This window comes from Anolis carolinensis, chromosome 4 (assembly GCF_035594765.1).
Source record: "Anolis carolinensis isolate JA03-04 chromosome 4, rAnoCar3.1.pri, whole genome shotgun sequence".
In the NCBI taxonomy this organism is placed as follows: domain Eukaryota; kingdom Metazoa; phylum Chordata; class Lepidosauria; order Squamata; family Dactyloidae; genus Anolis; species Anolis carolinensis.
Genome location: NC_085844.1, coordinates 105,301,135 through 105,320,270, shown reverse-complemented (window position 1 = coordinate 105,320,270; position 19,136 = coordinate 105,301,135).

Genomic DNA, 19,136 nt, shown 5'->3' with positions numbered 1-19,136 from the left:
GCTCATTTGGAGCGTAAATATTTATCACTAATATTCTTAAATTTTCAGTGTTAATAATAATTCCCAGTATTCTACCCTCCGTATCTTTAAAAGATTGTTGAGCTTCTAATTTGGGGCTAACATAAGTTACTACTCCTCTTTTTTTTTGTATGTCTGAAGAATAAAATTCCTTACCTAATTTTGGTTGCGATAGAAGTTCTGCTTGGTCCCGCCTTATATGTGTCTCCTGGAAAGATATTATGTCATAATCTGATTTTTTAAGGGGGTTATAAATTTTATTTCTTTTTGGGGGGGAGTTTAGTCCATTCACATTACAACAATAAATCTTCAGGTGTCTTCTCATAGTATTTCTTCTCTTTTTCCACCTTCCATTGTCTCTTCTTCCTTTTCAGAGAGTGTTATATGGTTATCCTCCTCCTCTAAATCCTCTTCTTCTGTCCTGCCTTCCTCCTCCTCCTCCTCCTGAGTAGTTTGGTCTTTCTTTACATTAGTGCGGTGTTCTGGGAAGTATTGGTCGTCTGTCTTCTTTTTAAATATCTCTGTACAAGGTCTAAAGTTTTTTGAGTATTCCTCTTCCTCCGATTTCTCTTCCTCTTCTAATTCTTTCTTCAATTTTTTATAAAAGTTTTTTGCTTTCGCCTCTGATGTAATCCAATATTTCTCTCCCTTATATGTGGTCATTAACCCCTCTGTCTTTTCCCATCTGAATCTTATTTTATGCTTTTTTAATTCATCTGCTAGGAATTGATATTTTCTTCTTCTGTTGAGGGTCTCCGTCGGATATTCTTTCAAAATCACTATTTTCTCTCCTTTGAAGGATATTAATTTCATGTTATTTATTTTTAAAATTTCATCCCTGTATATCTTTTTTGTGAAGTTCACTATTACGTCTCTTGGTGTCTTGTTCTTTTTTGCATAATTTGTATTTATTCTATAGATTCTATCCGTTCTATCTTCCGCTTCGTCCGTTGAACAATTTAGGATGTTTGCTATGATTTCAATTATGATTCTTCTTATATTTTCCTTCCCCTCCTCCCAAACGTTGCGAAATCTTAGTTGGTATTCTAGCTCTTTTGCCTCAAACTGTTCTTGTCTTGATTTGATTTTGCCCGTCTCCGAATCCAACTGTTGTACTTCCTTACGTAATTTGTCCTGTGAGTTTCTGATTTCAGCCTTCTCTTGTTTTAAATCTTTTAATTCTTGATTTATTGTCCCTATTTCCTGCTTCATTGTTCTTAACTCTTCTTTGATTTCCTTCTTAAAATCTAACATTTGTTCTTGTGCTAACTTTTGATAGGCGTCCTGCTTCTCTTGCATTCTCTGCAGTTCTTTCAGAATTGAATCCGTCATGTCTCTTATGCTAGGCTCCTCCGAAATGGATGACCTTTTTTGCTGTAACTTAGGTTCTTTATTGTCTCTGTCTCTTAATTTATATGCCATTTTCTCTTTGATTTAATTTGCCTTCTCAGTAGATTCAGGAGTCTGGATCTCTTTATTTGAAACTTTATTTGAACTTTATTTGAAACTTTATTTGAACTTTATTTAACTTCTCCAATAAATTGCTTTCCAGAATTATCTCCTTAAGATAAATGTTTTACTGCCTCTCCCCTCTCTAGTCTGATTCCCTGGGGATGACAGATGCAACGACCTCTGCACCTTCTCGCAGCCCTGGCTTTGCCTCCTCCGTTCTTTATCACAGCCCCCTCTCCCCTCTCTGGGAGTTTGTTAGTCTTTCCTTTGCTGCTCTTCCTTTCCCTCACTTCAACAAACTTCCTGATTCTTTGCTCTGTTTAGTTGTAATGTTATTGTCTTTATTGTTGTTTGTTTCTGACCACACAATCCTTCCTCCGGGGGGTTGCCTTCCTATCTTTCCTTTCTGTTTCCGTTTTCCTCCAGTCCTCTCGCTCTTCTCCTCCTCTCGCGGGGTGTAACAGTACTCCTCCCTCTCTCGTCTCTTTGTCTTTTCTCCACTTTCCAAGCCGCCGTTCGACAAACCCTCCCTCCGAGTCTCTCCTTATCTTATCTTTCCAGGAACAGCGTTTCCAAGGTCAGTGGGTTGTCGTCGCCATTTTCGTTCTCTTTCCCTTTGTATATTTTGTATATTTTGTCTGTTTTATAAAGTTATTGATCCTCCGGTTTTTAGTGTCTTTACAAATAATTTAATAATTTAGATACCTTCAACCGTTAGTTGCTCCAAACTTTTAAGTTAGGCTTTAAACCGCCCAGCCAACTCTTTCTCAACTCGGGTACTTATTCTTTATTGTCCTGTTATTATTAAAATGTTTCTTTCCCAAGTCCAGGATTCTCTTTAATTGAGTTGTTAGACCTCTTTCTTCTTTTTCTCTTGCTCCTCTATCCCCAACGAGCCTCCGGCATTCCCGCCACTCCTATTTTCTTATTTCTTATTTTCTCTTTCTTCCTCAATGCTCCAGATTTAGTCTCATTAGTTTTATTTCCAAATAATGTAATGTAGTATAGTCAAACGATGTTTCTTACCCGTCAGTGCAGTTCCTTCTTCCTCTAGTCTCTCTTTCTCTCTTCTCCAATTCTTAAGTTTTGATGTGTGTGAGGCTGGGGAGAGTACCGCGCCGCCCTTCACAAGGTGCAAGCCGGCTCGCCTAATCGCGGTTCGCCTTTCCCTGTGGCTCCCTAGTCCCGGGTCTTACTGGAGGATCTCCCTTGAGGGGGGAACCCCACTGTAGACCTTCGGGGGGTGCCGTGGGATACGCTGTCTCCTTGTATCAATCCACAAAGGAGAGGGAGCCAAAGCTCTACCCAACCGCTGTTCTTAGGCTGGTCCTTACCGAAGAGCTCGAAGGACCCGACTCCCCGCCATATTCCACACACCGGAAGTCTCCACGTGTGAATTTATTTTGACTTATCAAATTACCATGGAATCAAAGAGGTTACTTTAATTACAAATAACAATAGGATTCAGGCAAAAGTAAATTTGTTGTTTTTAAAATAGATTTTAAAAATTAATTTCAAAAAAGATTAATTTTGATTAGGTTAGTAATATTTGCTGTTGATGTTGTTTTGGAATATATATATATATATATATATATATATATATATAAAATTACTAATGCTAAAATGCAATTTCTTCCCTGTCAATTAAAGCTTATCTGATAAACATGTTGACAAACTAGAGTTTTTAGTAATGTTAAGTAGCTGAGAAAGGTGAAATTATCTAGTTGTGTTTAGAGGATGATATTTGTTTTTATAATCATCTTTAATATTTGTCAAAAGATTCCACAAAATTGAGATGCATCTGGCAGTATGAAAAATGCAGGCATATTTCGTTTTTATTAATAACTATAGCAAGATAAGCTTCCTACTGAGAGGAACAGCTGGTTAACACAACAAATTGCCAAAAGACGAAGTGTTGAAACACCTTCTTAAGACATTTTTAGTAAAGTGGATGTAGAATAAATTTGCAGATATATTTTTGATATTGCATACACACACACACACACACAATGAACTGTACTAGATGCTAAGTACTAGAAATAGAATCCTTAATTTGATTCTGTTTGAAGAACTGGATTCTTTTTTTTTGTTTCAGATAAATAATTGAAACTTTTCCCCCCATAAAGATCCTCACAGATGCGTGCATGCATACATATATTTCAATTTTAATGTGTTTTAATCTTATGTCTGTTTCTTGAAACATATGTGTTTTAATTATCTCATGTTTTATCTATGTATTTAACTGTGTTGTACAGCACTGCAGGCATGGGCAAACCTTATGATATTGGGCAGCATTGCAGGCTGGGCCAGGAGGCGGTATTGGTTGGATAGTGGTGGTTGGCGCAGGAGGAGGAGGCTGACAGTAGTTGACACGGGTGGGGGGAGCTTGGCCATGGCTGTCCAGGGCTTTCATGAAAGCCCTGAGCAGCTGGATGTGCCCGCAGGACCCTCCTTTCAGCAGAAGGATGTGGTGGCCTGCTGTGTCCTCTTACTAAGTGTAACTGGGCAGACCACTACATCCTGCTGAAAGGAGAGTATGACTTACGGCTGGATTCAGGGCCAAAGAAAAGAGACTAAGAGGGCACATGCAGTCTGTGGGCCTTTGTTTGCCCATGCCTAGCCTTGAGCCTCAAGGAGGGGTGGTTAAAAAATTTAAAAAATCATCATCATAAAAAATCATCTTATAGGTTTTGTAAAAATTCTCATAGATGCATATGAGGATTAAATGTACAGAATCCAAATAAAGTATGTTTCTCATTTTTCCCACTTTAATAACACTATGTTACATGATTTCTGTTCCTGGATTAGAGATGCCATTCCTAATTGGTTCTGTCATTTTTAAAAAATGACAAAAACCTTGTTTTTGTGGGAAATCCTGCAGCACATTTTGCTATCGTTTTTCAATGAGTATTATTTATTTATTTATTTACAGCATTTATATTCCGCCCTTCTCACTTCGAAGGGGACTCAGGGCGGATCACATTACACATATAGGCAAACATTCAATGCCTTTTAACATAGAACAAAGTCAAGACAAACATAGGCTCCGAGCGGGCCTCGTACTCATGACCTCCTGGTCAGAGTGATTCATTGCAGCTGGTTGCAGCTGGCTTGCTCTCCAGCCTGCACCACAGCTCGGGCCATGTCATAGGTTCTCAACCAATTCAAGTATGTCATAGGTTCTCAACCAATTCAACATAGTTTGTGGCAACCACACAATACCACTAAATTTGACCAGATATTTTACAAGGAATATTGGGGATAGATGAGGTTTTTTAGCTGGTACAGAAAAAACCCATAATCTTTCCTTTATCAAGTGCTATGGAAGGTGAATTTACAACTCTAGTGCTCTGACCTCCATCTTGGAATCTTACCAGGATCAACTGTGATTAATATTAGATGGGAGACCATTTATTTATTTATTTATTTATTTAATTTATATACCGCTCTTCTCCCCCAGGGGGACCCAGAAATAAAACACCTGTAGACCATTTTTCATAGGAAGAAACACCTTATGAAACTCATGAGATTGCCATACTTAAATAAGTGACTTGAAGACATATGCACAAAAATAAATAATTTTTGTATCGTATACAAAACAGCATATTCCCAGGGAAGAGATGAGTGGCTACTACAAAAACAAATGGCATGCACCCCTCCCTAAACTATTTGATTGTTGAAATAATAGTAGCCAATTAATATAATTTCTTTAGAAATTAAGTTCCCCCTTTTGGCCATCTTGAAAGGGGAGTGCTATTTGCTATCCTCAAGGATTTGAGGCCCCTTTAAAACAAAATTGTCCCTGCCAGGACTATTTTCAGGGACAGAACACAGTATTTTTTGGGGGGGGGAGGGGTCACTCATTTTAGCTCCAGGATTGGAGCCTGAACATTGGCCCACCCTTCCTACCTATAACGGTATAACAAGGGATCACTTCGAGGCCAGTAAGGATTTTTCCCCCTTTAAGAGGTTTTTTTTTTTTGCCAACTCTACACTGTTATGTTTCTGGGTAATTGCCATCAGTTGGATCCATAAACAGGCTGTCTTGTGGGAAACAGGGATGGAATTTAACATCTCAGTGTGGACATAAGGCGACCATTTTTGTGATAGCCAGGAATGGAAACCCCCACATGTGTGTTCGGTCAACCAAGGTAGGGGAAAAAAAAGAAATGACCTTTAAACTGCAGGGGAATTCTAATCCCACTGAAGTCTTGGGACTTTCAGTTGGAAGACTCTATGCAGCTTTCCTAAGTGGTTGCCTTGGAAACAACTCAAGTGGAGTTATGCTCCGGGAACTCAGGTGTCACACTCAAGTTAGCTGAGGAGTTGGTCTAAGGTGGCAACTTATCCAACACCAAGTTCAATTGCCAAAGGTCAGACGCCAACTGAGAGCCAAAATATAGTTTATTAAGGTAATAGTCCAAAAACAGTTCAGTAAATTAACAGACTTGAAACACTTAATCTCCAGTGTTATTAAGCAGTCAAAGCAGTAAAAACGCCAAAAGCATTAATTGGCATATAATCCGGATTAACCAGAGATATAATCCAGATTTAACATAGAGTACTTGAACTCAGCCCAAAAGCTCAAAACGGGCTTAAAATGGCAAAACAAACAAAGGCAAACAGTTATGAAGCCCCAAAAACTTTCCCAAAACTCAGAAGAACAACAGCGATTCCAAACTGAGACAAAAACCCAAACCGGGCTAAAAAGCTCTTTGCTATGAGCGGCAAAAATAAGCGAAACTGGAAGACGCTGAAGAGTTAGTGGCAAACTGTTGCAGAGACAAACGCTGAGCCAGGAGTTAAAGGAGCAGAGCACTGTAACGTAGTCAAGCTGGTCCGAAGTCGAGATAAGGAGAACGTGTCAGGGTCGGGAACAAAGCCAGTAGTCAGCAACAGTAGACAGCCACAGAGACAGGAACGATGCCAAGCCGAGTTTGGGAGCGAAGAGATAAGCCGAGTTGAGTTCCAGTCCAAGGTCCAAAGGGTGAAGCCATCACAAGAAGGTCTACATCATGGAATGGCAGAAAGAGCCAAGACAACGGAGGCGAACAGCAGCTAATGTGGCTGTGGCGCAGGCTGGAAAGCAAGCCAGCTGCAACAAATCAACAAATCACTCTGACCAAGAGATCATGAGTTCGAGGCCAGCCCGGTGCCTGCGTTTTGTCTCTGTCTCTGTTCTATGTCATGGCATTGAATGTTTGCCTTTATGTGTGCAATGTGATCCACCCTGAGTCCCCTTCAGGGTGAGAAGGGCGGAATATAAATGCTGTAAATAAATAAATAATGCAAAATAGTAATAACAGTGCAGTCCAGGGAAACCCACACAATTCCAGCCCTCTGTTGAAGAGTAACCTGAATCAAACTTACATCTGTTGCAAAGTCCCAAGCCAGTCTTCAGAATCGCGTACAGCAACATCTTGCCACACACAAAGCATAGTGACCCAACATCCCCAATTTATTTAGGTTTCCTGGGGCGTCCAAACCTCTAACACCCTAGGATCAGGTGTCCCAAACTCCTCATCAGAATCAAGATCATCCTACCCACACCCAACTCTATCCACACCTGTGGAACTACCCTCATTCCTCCAGGCAGACCATGTGGGATCTGCTTCTGAAGATACCCAAGCCTCCATAATTTACAGCATCCATGGACCCAGATTCCTCCCGAAGATCCTCTGGAGCCCGTGCCCAATCTATGCCAACTTCCTCTGTCACCACTGGTTCCTCAGCATCCATTTCTAGCTCAAGATCCCCTCCCAAGTCCCCACATGAATCTTCCTCGGAAGACTCCTCATCAATCTCCCTGATTCTCTTCTTGTATAAATCTTCCAGTGAGCCCTCCTCGCGAGGGTTCTTCCTTCCTCTCCTGATCCCTCCATTATCACTCACAGCCTCAGAAGACTCATTCACAACATCAGTGCCCATTTTGAGTTTGTTGCAGTTTGAAGAATGTTTAAATAGGCAACAATTAATAAAAGTTGTGCATAGTTATCACAACACAGTTGTCTAGTCTCATTATTTATTTGTTAGGTACGCAATGGGGATTCCATAATCTTGCTTTTAAAAAGGAAAGAAAGAAAATCTGCTGAGAAACTTCCACTTAAAATAAGAGCACAATAACTTTTTTTTTGCATGAGGCACTTTCTTTGTTTGGTTTACAAGTCTAATTTGTTATTATAAACAGTATGTGTAAATGTGTCAAAAACAGGGATGAGAAAAGTTGGGAGGTTTCTGTTCAAAATAGACCTTGGCGAATTTAATCATCTGCCAAATAACTATTTTTCAGTTCTTAGACATAGAGATTTTCACTTGAATGATATGCTCTGATGGAATGTGTTTGACATCACCAAGAGCTACCTGCTGTGACATCAACAGGAACTGTGAAATAAAAGTGATGTCCTCTGTATTTGTATAGAAGATGGAAAGTTCGTGCTTTGATCTAGTTTGTATCTATTCAGAGGTCATTCCTTAATCTACTTTGGGGTCACCTGAGTTTTCAACAGTTGAAAATCACAGCACTATCTCAATAGGAAAATAAACAGATGTATATCTTAGTGTAAGGATCTAGGTTATTTATAAGCAGGAATGAAGACAACTGCTTGATTATTTTAACTATCTATTTCTACAAAAAAAAAGGTTCTTACTGGGATCTTTAAAAAGTGTTGGTGTTGTAAGGAAACCAAATATCTATACTTAATTGACTTTGTCCCATGTGTACAACTCTATTGTTTTCATGGCATGGGATGAAAGGTTATATTTCCATCTTTTGCACATGAGACACAAGCTCTGAATCCATCACTTTAAGCACTTGGGGACATTTTATAAACTCCCCATAAGATAAGGTAATGTCTTCCCCCACCCAGAGGTGCCCCTTTTATGGCTTACAGCCATCAAGTTAGAAATGGGTTAAATATAGCAATGGGTCAAAGCAATCTGCAATGGAGCCAATTAAGAGAAGCAGATTCTTCAGTAGAGCAGAATCAAAAGGATCTACCATTAGAAGTATGCCCACAGAGAAAGGAAGAAGATTCTTGAGAAGCAAAAGGTTGCCAGAGAAAGCAATCTTCTGCACATAGTCTTCTTAATCCAGAACCCTTTCCACTGCCTTCTAAGGCCCCTTCCACACCACTGTATAGTATCCCACATTATCTGCTTTGAACTGAGTTACAGTATATGGCAGTGTGGATTCAGATCACCCAGTTCAAAACAGATATTGTAGATTATCTGCCTTGATATTCTGAGATATATGGCTGCATGGAGGGGCCCTCAGTTGATGGTTCTTTTTATCATCTATTCAGGCTCCTCACATCAGAGGGGGGAAAATCATGTGCACCACCCGTAGCCTCCTTAGATTGAACAGATCAGGTTGCAAAATTATTTTTCCTTTAAGAAACAACTTATCTAACAGCATATTCTGTATTCAATGTTTCTACTGGTTTTTTTTTCTATCTTCTTAATGAAGAAATGGAGCCCCGGTGGCGAAGTGCATTAAAGCACTGAGCTGGAGATCGAAAGGTCCCAGGTTCAAACCTTGGGAGCAGCGTGAGTGGCCGCTGCTAGCTCCAGCTCATGCCAACCTAGCAGTTCGAAAACATGCCAATGTGAGTAGATCAATAGGTACTGCTCAGGTGGGAAGGTAACGGTGCTCCATGCAGTCATGCCGGCCACATGACCTTGGAGGTGTCTACGGACAACGCCGGCTCTTCAGCTTAGAAATGGAGATGAGCACCAACCCCCAGAGTCAGACATGACTGGACTTAACGTCAGGGGAAACCTTTACCTTTACCTAATGAAGAAATTATTGTTTTTTGCTTCAAAATTTACCTATATTTCACCTGATTTCTTTTTCCTTTGGAGCTACTCTGGTTAATTGTCTATTTTAAAACATTTCACCTGCAAGATCCTGCAGGGAGTTAGTGCCTGGGACAGCTTTTTTCCCCCAACCAGTAAACCAACACGCTGCTCTTATCACTGGCTCACTCCACATTTCTACCAGATTAAAATAAATTGACCTGAAGAACTAGTATATAAAATTTCTCACAGTACCAGAAGCTTTCAAAATAATCTAGGATTTTTTTTTTCCGTGTCAGGAGCAACTGGAGTTGCTTCTGGAGTGAGAGAATTGGCCGTCTGCAAGGACGTTGCCCAGGGGACACCTGGATGTTTTGATGTTTTACCATCCTTGTGGGAGGCTTCTCTCATGTCCCCGCATGGAGCTGGAGCTGAAAGTGGAAGCTCATCCGCGCTCTCCCCGGGTGGGATTCGAACCTGGCAGCTTTCAGGTCAGCAACCCAACCTTCAAGTCACGAGGCTTTTATCCCCTAGGCCACCTGAGGCTCCTAATAACCTAGGATAAACAAAATGTATATGGTCTCAGGAACAAAATTAAACAGTACAGGTACAAACTCTGGCACTCTATGGTCTTTTTAACTTGTCTGAATGTGTTCTATAATACATTGTTTACTAACTACAGCAAGTTAACAAGTATGCAATATTCAGAAAGATATAGATCATCCATACTGAATTTCAGGTACATTCAGATAATATATCATATAAAGTAACACAGTTTCAAAATAAGATACAAAATCTATTTCTCTTGTTTCTTATTCTTACCCAGCAGTTACAAACATTTTTATCCAACATTTACAAACATTAAGGTTCACCCAGCCATAGTAGTGATATCACATTTTGAAACTTATCACAGCATCTGTGGATTACTTCACCAGAGAAAAAGTATTCACCAAGAGTGAGAATAAATTCACCCATTTTATCTGTTTTTCCCCTCCATTTCTTCCAGTGAGTCTCTGTAGCCTGTAGCAATAGGGTATAGGACTCCAAAATCTCTGCTTTGTACAAAGCCAAAGACTATAGCTGACTGTTGATATTGTTATTTATTGCAGTTTGGGATGTGTCGGTTCCATTTCTCCTGCTTTTGGTTAAGAGATGTGGCTATGAGCAGTAGACGACAGAGCAGACTCTCACTTTTACTAAGTTGTCACAAAATCAGGGTCACTCAGAATTAAGTAAGCCCTGAGTCAGGCCATCAGGTGATCCTTCCTCTTTCTCTTTGATAGCTGTCAGGAAGGATGTCCAGTGATGATTTGGAACTCTCCAGATGTCTGCTGTGGTTTCAGGGATGACAGTCTAGGGGGCTGAACTATGATTGTCCTGATGGAATGGTTTGCCACCTTTTCAAATTGAGAAATTTTCCCCTCATAGGACACTTCAGCCTTTTTTCAAGCATGGAGAGGCACAGAGCTCATCACATGTTCCAGGGTTGAAACGAGGTTGAAATGTCTTGAAAGAAGGAAACTCTTAACATGGGCCAGCAATTGTGTTCAGAGCTCCTACCTCTTATGACACTTTACTCCCATCTTTACAACTGAAAAACTGGTGGGATGGGAAGCATCAAGCATTTCCCAGCCTGTTTCATTGCCAAACTGTTAGCAGTCTGTTGTATCCTATGGGCTTTGATGCAAAGCAATAGGATCCCATGGAAAGAAATGGTTTAAACCTGGAGCATTGGCTCTTGTACCTTACGGGATTTGGTGTAGAATAATAGGATCCCATGGAAAGCAATCATTTTAACCTGGATCACTGCCTCTTGAATCCTATGGGGTTTGGTGCAGAACCATATGATCCCATGGAAAGAACTGGTTTTAAACTGGTGTCAATCACCTTTAATGTAAGGGGCTTTGAGCAGGGCAAGGAATCTCTTGGTTTCTGGATACTGTTGCTTCTCCTGATTAAAAATGTAATACTCATCTTGTGATGAATGCAATATGAAGATATTGCCAACTCTTAAGTTTCCACATGGGAATCTGATGGGAAGGCAGAACTCCAAATGGGATGATTCTCTCCTTTAAAGGGACAGTCACCCATGCTTTTTTCTTTCAATGTGATGAAGTGGTTGGACTTATCTTTTGCCACTTTAACAGGCTGGGAGCAAAGTATTTGAACAACTCCATGGAATCCGGGATTGGTCTGGAATAGAAATGCTCTGGCCCAGTTCCAGATTTTTTTGTATGTGTAGATGAGACCCCAGTTATAATAACCTGAAACCTGTTGTGTGGTTACTTTTTCATGGTCCTTCTACAATGAGTCTTTCTGTCACATATGGAGTTTACTTTTCTCTTATGTTGCATTCAGACCCTTGGATTAAGAGCAGCCATTGCAGTGGAGGTGGAAGAGAGTCATATTATCATGAGAGATGGGAGTACAAAAGAATGCTGGTTGTCCTGAAACTGTCACCCAGCTCAAATAGATTGTATAGCCTAGGTGAAAGTCACCCTGGGTTGAAAATGCTATTGTTGAGTGTCAGGTCAGTAAATGGGAAAAAAGAAGTGCCATTCAGGATTTAATCTGTGATGAGCTTGCTAACATGTTTTACACCAGAAAGCCCAAGCTGGATGATGTGTATGTAGGAATGATCTTTCTCAGCCTTGTTCACAAGCGTTTCCTATACAATAGTTTGCAAGACGTGAGGGAGGAAGAAAGTGTGGTCTATCATGACTCTATCCCTATGATCAGGTGCCCTATCCCATAGTTGTATTGTGTGTGTGTGTACCTAAAGATGGCAAGTCAGGACAGAATTGGAAGTCTGTTAGTGTACTGCCCAGGCCACCCCAGGAGTTGACATTGGAGTTGCAGAACCTCTCCACATTGAGGTCTTAAACACGGGTGACAGCATGGGGATTCCCTGGGCAGCATGGCAAAATCATGGGGCAGCAGTAGAAACTGTCACCTCGCACCTTGTATCACTGCTTTCCCATCACATGGGGGAAAGTGTGGCTGCCTGGCTTCACCCCAAGCTGGCCTGTTCTAAGTAATGAGAACATAGGAAGCCTCTTGTGTTCTCTGGGCTGCATCATAGGATGCTTCCAGGATTGAGCAGGACAGAGTTCTGCCGGATGTAGCCCTGAGTCTGGCAGTCTTCATTCTGGCTCCATTCTGGTATGGAATAAGAACTCAATGTGATGAGGTCCTCAGTCTCCTCAATTTATAGTTAGGAGGATTTCAACTTAAATGCTGAGATTACCTGTCAGGAGTGACCCATGGCCTCAATGAAAACCATGACTGTGTCTCTATTCATGTTGCAGTGCATACTATGGATCTTGTTAACTGTGTTTTGTGAGGTGATTGTGATCTTGATAAGGAGAGGATGCATTCTCTCACTTCTCATTCACATAGCCATGGAGAGATCATTACCAGAATCCACAAAATAGTGATACAATTTGTTGTTGAAGGCTATCATGACCAGGATCACAGGGTTGTTGTATGTCTTTCGGGCTGTGTGGCCATGTTCCAGAAGTATTCTCTCCTGACGTTTCGCCCACATCTATGGCAGGCATCCTCAGAGGTTGTGAGGCATGTCATAGATGTGGGTGAAATGTCAGGAGAGAATACTTCTGGAACATGGCCACACAGCCCGAAAGACAAACAACAACCCAGTGATACAATTATTGGCCAAAATGACAAACATATGCAGCTTTTGAAGTTCAACTAGCATCTTCCTCAAGCAAAATGTTAAAAATCATACAGGAGATAAGGGATGATATCAGGCACATATGTGATGGTGTTTATATTATAATACAGTTGGTTTGGAATTATCTCTGTGCAAACAGAAGCCTTTCCCCTCTTGGGCATGTAAGGACTGAGACCAAATACAGTAAACTAGGGGCCGGGCTGTGGCGCAGGCTGGTAAACAGCTGCTGCAATAAATCACTCTGACCATGAGGTCATGAGTTCGAGGCCAGCCCGTGGCGGGGTGAGCACCCGTCAATTAAAAATAAAATATAGCCCCTGCTCGTTGTTGACCTAGCAACCCGAAAGATAGTTGCATCTATCAAGTAGGAAATAAGGTACCACTTATAAAAGTGGGGAGGCAAGTTTAACTAATTTACAACGTTGGAATGACAAAGTGCGGAAGTGCCATCAGAGTGGATGATGAAGCAGCTGCTCCCCCCTGTGGCCAGAATCGAACATCCCCTCAGGAGAAGGTTACATTGCCTCTGCATCTGTCTGTCTGTTGTCTCTGTCTCGGTTCGATGTGTTTATGGGCATTGAAGGTTTGCCCTATACGTACATAATGTGATCCGCCCTGAATCCCCTTCGGGGTGAGAAGGGCGGAATATAAATACTGTAAATAAATAAATAAATTGTAAACTCCCCAAACAGCGTGGTAGAAATCCTAGTGAGAAAACTGAAAAATATAAGAATCTTCACATTTTAAAGTTTATTCTTGTTCATGAACCACAATTACAGTAGAGTCTCACTTATCCAACATAAACGGGCCGGCAGAACGTTGGATAAGCGAATATGTTGGATAATAAGGAGGGATTAAGGAAAAGCCTATAAAGCATCAAATTAGGTTATGCTTTTACAAATTAAGCACCAAAACATGTTATACCACAAATTTGACAGAAAAAGTAGTTCAATACACAGTAATGCTATGTAGAAATTACTGTATTTACAAACTTGGCACCAAAATATCACGATGTATTGAAAACATTGACTACAAAAAAGCATTGGATAATCCAGAATGTTGGATAAGCGAGTGTTGGATAAATGAGACTCTACTGTATCTTGCTATGTGTACATTTTTAAAGCCTACTTGAATAGAAATGTTTTTGGCTGCTGGTGAAAGTAAAGCAGTGAGTGGCTTTACTATATGAACCAGCCACATAAAGAAGTCTAAGAGAAAACCTCACTCTGCATATCTCAGGGTTCTGGCTGGTTCGTATAGGAGGATGTAGTATTTTACATAGTCTGGACATAAACTGTATAGGGCTTTCTCACTCATGGCATTGTGCCCAGAAAAAAACTAGTACAGCTTTTTTAACAACTGAGTTATATGGTTCCTATAATTGGCCCCAGATTGCATTCTGTCTAAGGCATTCTGAGTTTCCATGGCTAAGCAGGGATTTGGACCTTTGTCTCCAGGTCACAGTCTAATACACAACACTGCCTCTCTCTAGCACTAAGACAGGACATTAAAAGGGCATCCTCTTCCTTCATGTATCTGATGAAGTGGATGGAGCAATGAAAGCCTTTTCTGAGGACATTTCTTTCTGATGCTCCTATTTTCCTTTCTCCTTTTTTTTCTAAACCAGATTAACATGGCTATCTCTGATTTCTTATTCCTGGTAACTTCAGCTGTTAATAATCAAATGTATTACTCTCTGCACAGCCCCATCATTGGAGTTGTTTATTGATTGCATGATAACAGAAGGGGATTAATTATAGACATTAGTCTTAGATGAATGATCCAGTTTGAGAGGATATTGATATGTAGATTTGAAAGACTAGGAATTGTAATATCTAACTGGCAGATTTAAAAAAAAGAAAGAAAGGAAATGATGTTCTGCTCTTTAGCATAAGTTAAAAAAAACCACAACAATCAGCTGGTGAAACATTTCAAGGTTGGAAATAAACATTAACACCTGTGAAACAGCTGCAGTGTGAACAGCTCTTAAAGAAACAACCAAGAGGTCTGGTTAAAGAGGTGGACTAGCCCTACTAGAATGCTATGTTTAATGCAAACTATTGTTAGCCTGTCACATCAAAGAATACTGAAAACATTTAGAAGAGGGAGGAAAATAAGGTGTTATTTTTGAACAAGAACACCCCCTTTTTGTATTATTATGTAGAACTTGTTTTAAAAGCAGCATTAAAGTGGGCAGGTAACAAAAGAGGACAAAGCTCTTCCACTTTAAACAGTTGTATAACAAATGAAATTTCAGCAGGTGTAGATTTTATGGTGATTAAAACATTTATTTTAGAACCCAGGGCAGCTTATAATAAAATCAAATTGAAACAGTAAGTAACTGCAAATATATAAAAGATTAAGCATGTGTTCAATAGTTTTCAAATCTGAAAACAGATACAGTAGCGTCTCACTTATCCAGCACTCACTTATCCAACATTCTGGATTATCCAACGCATTTTTGTAGTCAATTTTTTCAATACATGGTGATATTTTGGTGCTAAATTCGTAAATACAGTAATTACTACATAGCATTACTGCGTATTGAACTATTTTTTCTGTCAAGTTTGTTGTATAAGATGATGTTTTGGTGCTTAATTTGTAAAATCATAATCTAATTTCATGTTTAATAGGCTTTTCCTTAATGCCTCCTTATTAACCAACATATTCGCTTATCCAACATTCTGCCGGCCCGTTTATGTTGGATAAGTGAGACTCTACTGTAGTTTAAAATGAGTTCAAACAATGCTGTAGAATATATCTATAAGACATTTGCAACCAGGATAAGGTCCATCCACTTAATTGGCCTCTTCAATAAATGAATCCTGATTTTCATTTATATCTGGTCATTCCACCTTTTTATTTATTTTTCCTTAGCTTGATGTGGCATTCTTCCATGATGATAGCATTTCCATAATGACTTATATGTACATTTAGTTACCACAATTCACAAAAACTTTCAATATGAATGCATCACATACTAATGGTTTTACTTGGGTTTCAGTTGTGAGGATGTCAGTGGAATTCACTGCCTCGAAGTGTAGTAGAAGCTCCTTCTTTGAAGGTTTTTAAACAGAGACCATCTGTTTGAAGTGCTTTGATTGTGTTTTTTCCTGCATGGAAGGGGATTGGACTGGATGGTTCAACTCCATGATACTATCGGCCTTTCATCTGAAAGTGGGTAAACAGGACAGCTTGGAGATTGTGTACCGACCATCCCGTGGCACAACAGTCTCCCTGACTCAGTTTGCAGGGGTGGTCTCAGACCTGGCATTGGAGTCTCAGTGGCTAATTGTGCTGGGAAATTCAATGTCCATGCCAAGACCACCCTGTCTGGGTCAGCTCACGACTTCATAACTGCCATGACTACCATAGGGCTGTCCCAAGTTATATCTGGACGTACTCATGTAGCTGGACACACTTTAGACCTAGTTTTCAATGCGGACAGGGGAAACATAGGTATGGAGGAACTAAAAATTGTTCCGTTGTCATAGACTGACTATCATTTGATCAGCTTTAGACTAACTATAGCCTGTAACCTATGCAGAGGTGGAGGGCCTATTAAGATGGTCCTCCCCAAGAGACATGGATGTGGATGTATTCCTTGTGTCTATTGGGGATTTTCCTGTCATGGTGACAGACAATCCTGTCAATGCTTTGGTCAACTTCTATAACTCAGAGGCAGCTAGAGCAGTAGACCCAATCACTCCTGAATGTCCACTCTTGTACTTAAGAGTCAAGTCAGCTCCTTGGCTAGAGCCTCACTTAAAGGCTTTCTTGACTGCCCACATTGCGTCTGTAACTAACAGACCTGCGGAATTGTTTTGGGTGGTCAGGGAACTCATCTTCCTGAGGGGGAGGAGGTCTCTGACCATCTGACGACTCAATGTTGTTGAGTTCACTCATCATTTTGCAGATAAAGTCACTCAGATACGTTCTGACTTAAATGCCAGTTTAAGAGCAGTACCAAAGGATGTAACAGAGGCACCTGTCTGTCTGGTTTTGATGGATTCATTCCAGCTTGTTCAGCCTAATGATGTCCACAAGATCCTTGGACCTAGGCATCCCTAGATTCCTCAGTTCCTAACAACTAACAGCCAATTTCTAATCCCTAATTTTTGGGCAAGGTTCTAGAGCAGTGGTTCTCAATCTGAGGTCCCCAGATGTTTTTGGCCTTCAACTCCCAGAAATCCTAACAGTTGGTATACTGGCTGGGATTTCTGGGAGCTGTAGGCCAAAAACATCTGGGGACACTGTTCTATAGTGGTTTCAGGCCTGGTCATGATACGCAAATGGCTTTGGTCGCCTTGGTGCATGACCTCAGCAGGGAACTAGATGGGGAATGTGTCCTTGTTGGTTTTCCTAAACATTTCAGCGGCTTTCAATACCATCCACCATGGGACGGCTCTCCAAGATGGGTCTTGGGGCCACTGCTTTGAAGTGGCTCTGTTCCTTCCTGGAGAGTTGTACCCAGTTGGTGAAGCTAGGAGAAACCTGATTGAACCCCTGAACTTTGACCTGTGGAGTCCCACAGGGTTCCATTTTATCTCCCATGCTTTTTAACGTCTACCTGAAACTCCTGAGCAAGGGCATATGGAGTTTTGGAGTTTGGTGCCATCTTTATGCAGATGACACTCAACTCCACTACTCTTTTACCCCAAATTCCAAGGAAGCCCCTAGAATTCTGGACCAGTGCCTGGCTGCTGTGATGGATTGGGTGAGGACCAACAAGCTGAATCTTCATGCAGACAAAACAGAGGTCCTCTAAGTTCTGCCTGGGAGGCCCTTCTTTTGCTCCTGCCTTCATCACAAGTTGGTGGGGATGAGAGAGAGGGCCTTCTTGGTGCTAGCTCCTCAGCTCTGGAACTCTATCCCCAGGGAGATTAGATTAGCCTCCACCCTGTCTACCTTCTGTAAAGACTTGAAAACTTGGATGTTCCAATGTGCCTTTGAATAATGGTTTAGCTGCCAATTAGATCTGCCCAGCCCTAATTTAGTCCTGTTGGTTTTTCCAGCACTTTATTCCCAGCCTCAGCTCTATAGTCTGTATTTTGCACAAGCCCTTGCCCTGCCCTCACAATTCTGAACATGCCCACTTTTCTAGCTACTGGTTGCTGATGTTGGCTGATGTATTTTTATGATGTTTTTACTTTCTTGGTTTTGTTTTAATTATATTGTTTATCTGTTATAAGTTTTTAATTGTGTTACTTTGTAATCCTGTTTATGCTGGGCCTTGTCCCCATGTAAGCCCTTCGGGGAGATGGTGGCGGGATATAAGAATAAAGCAGCTGCTGCTGCTGCTGCTGCTGCTGCTGTTGTTGTTGTTGTTGTTGTTGTTGGTGGTGGTGGTGGTGGTGGTGGTAAGTATTATTTTGGTTTATAGCTATGAAAGGAAGTATACAGGAATAAAAATTTGATGTATCAGCAGTAAAAAAGGCATATTTATGTAGAGCTGTAAAGGATTTAAAATACTCTACAATCCGTAAATCAAAGATGGGGTTGAGACATCAGCTTGTCCAAGTGCAATTCTTATTAATGGCAGAAAAGAACTGAAGAGTCACATTTTAGACACCCACTGTACTATGCTAGCTTTTACTAGAGACAAATTCTGTAAACTCAAGTACTCTATGACACCATATCCACAGAGAATAAATTCCAAGCCTTTCTGTGGATACTTGAAACCATGGATAATTACAGTTATCCTTGGGTTGGAAGCCTACCATACCATACTATATAATACCATACCATACCAAATTGGAGGACCTAGGAGATTCACAAAAACTTATTGGAGGGGGGTATCTAATATTGAAATGAAGATTTCGGGCTTCTCTTCGCTGGGATTATTGATTATAGAAGAAATGGTAGAAAGACTGATGGGGTTAGAGATATCAACGAGACTATTGCAGTAAAGTTGGATGGATTTCTTAATGTTGATTTCTCTAATATTCATTTCGGAAACCTTCAAACTTTAATTATCAGTTATATAAAAGAATGTGTGGATGTGGGTAAATTCATATCAAAGAAAAATTAGATGAAATTATCAACCATCCGCAGTGGCCAAAACTGCACAAGTAATACTTCCTTTTTTATCCTATCATGAAAAAGATATGATTATACTGATTGCTATGCAGCTGTTAAAGATGTTGATGCTTCCAGAATGAAGAAAGTTGGCAACACT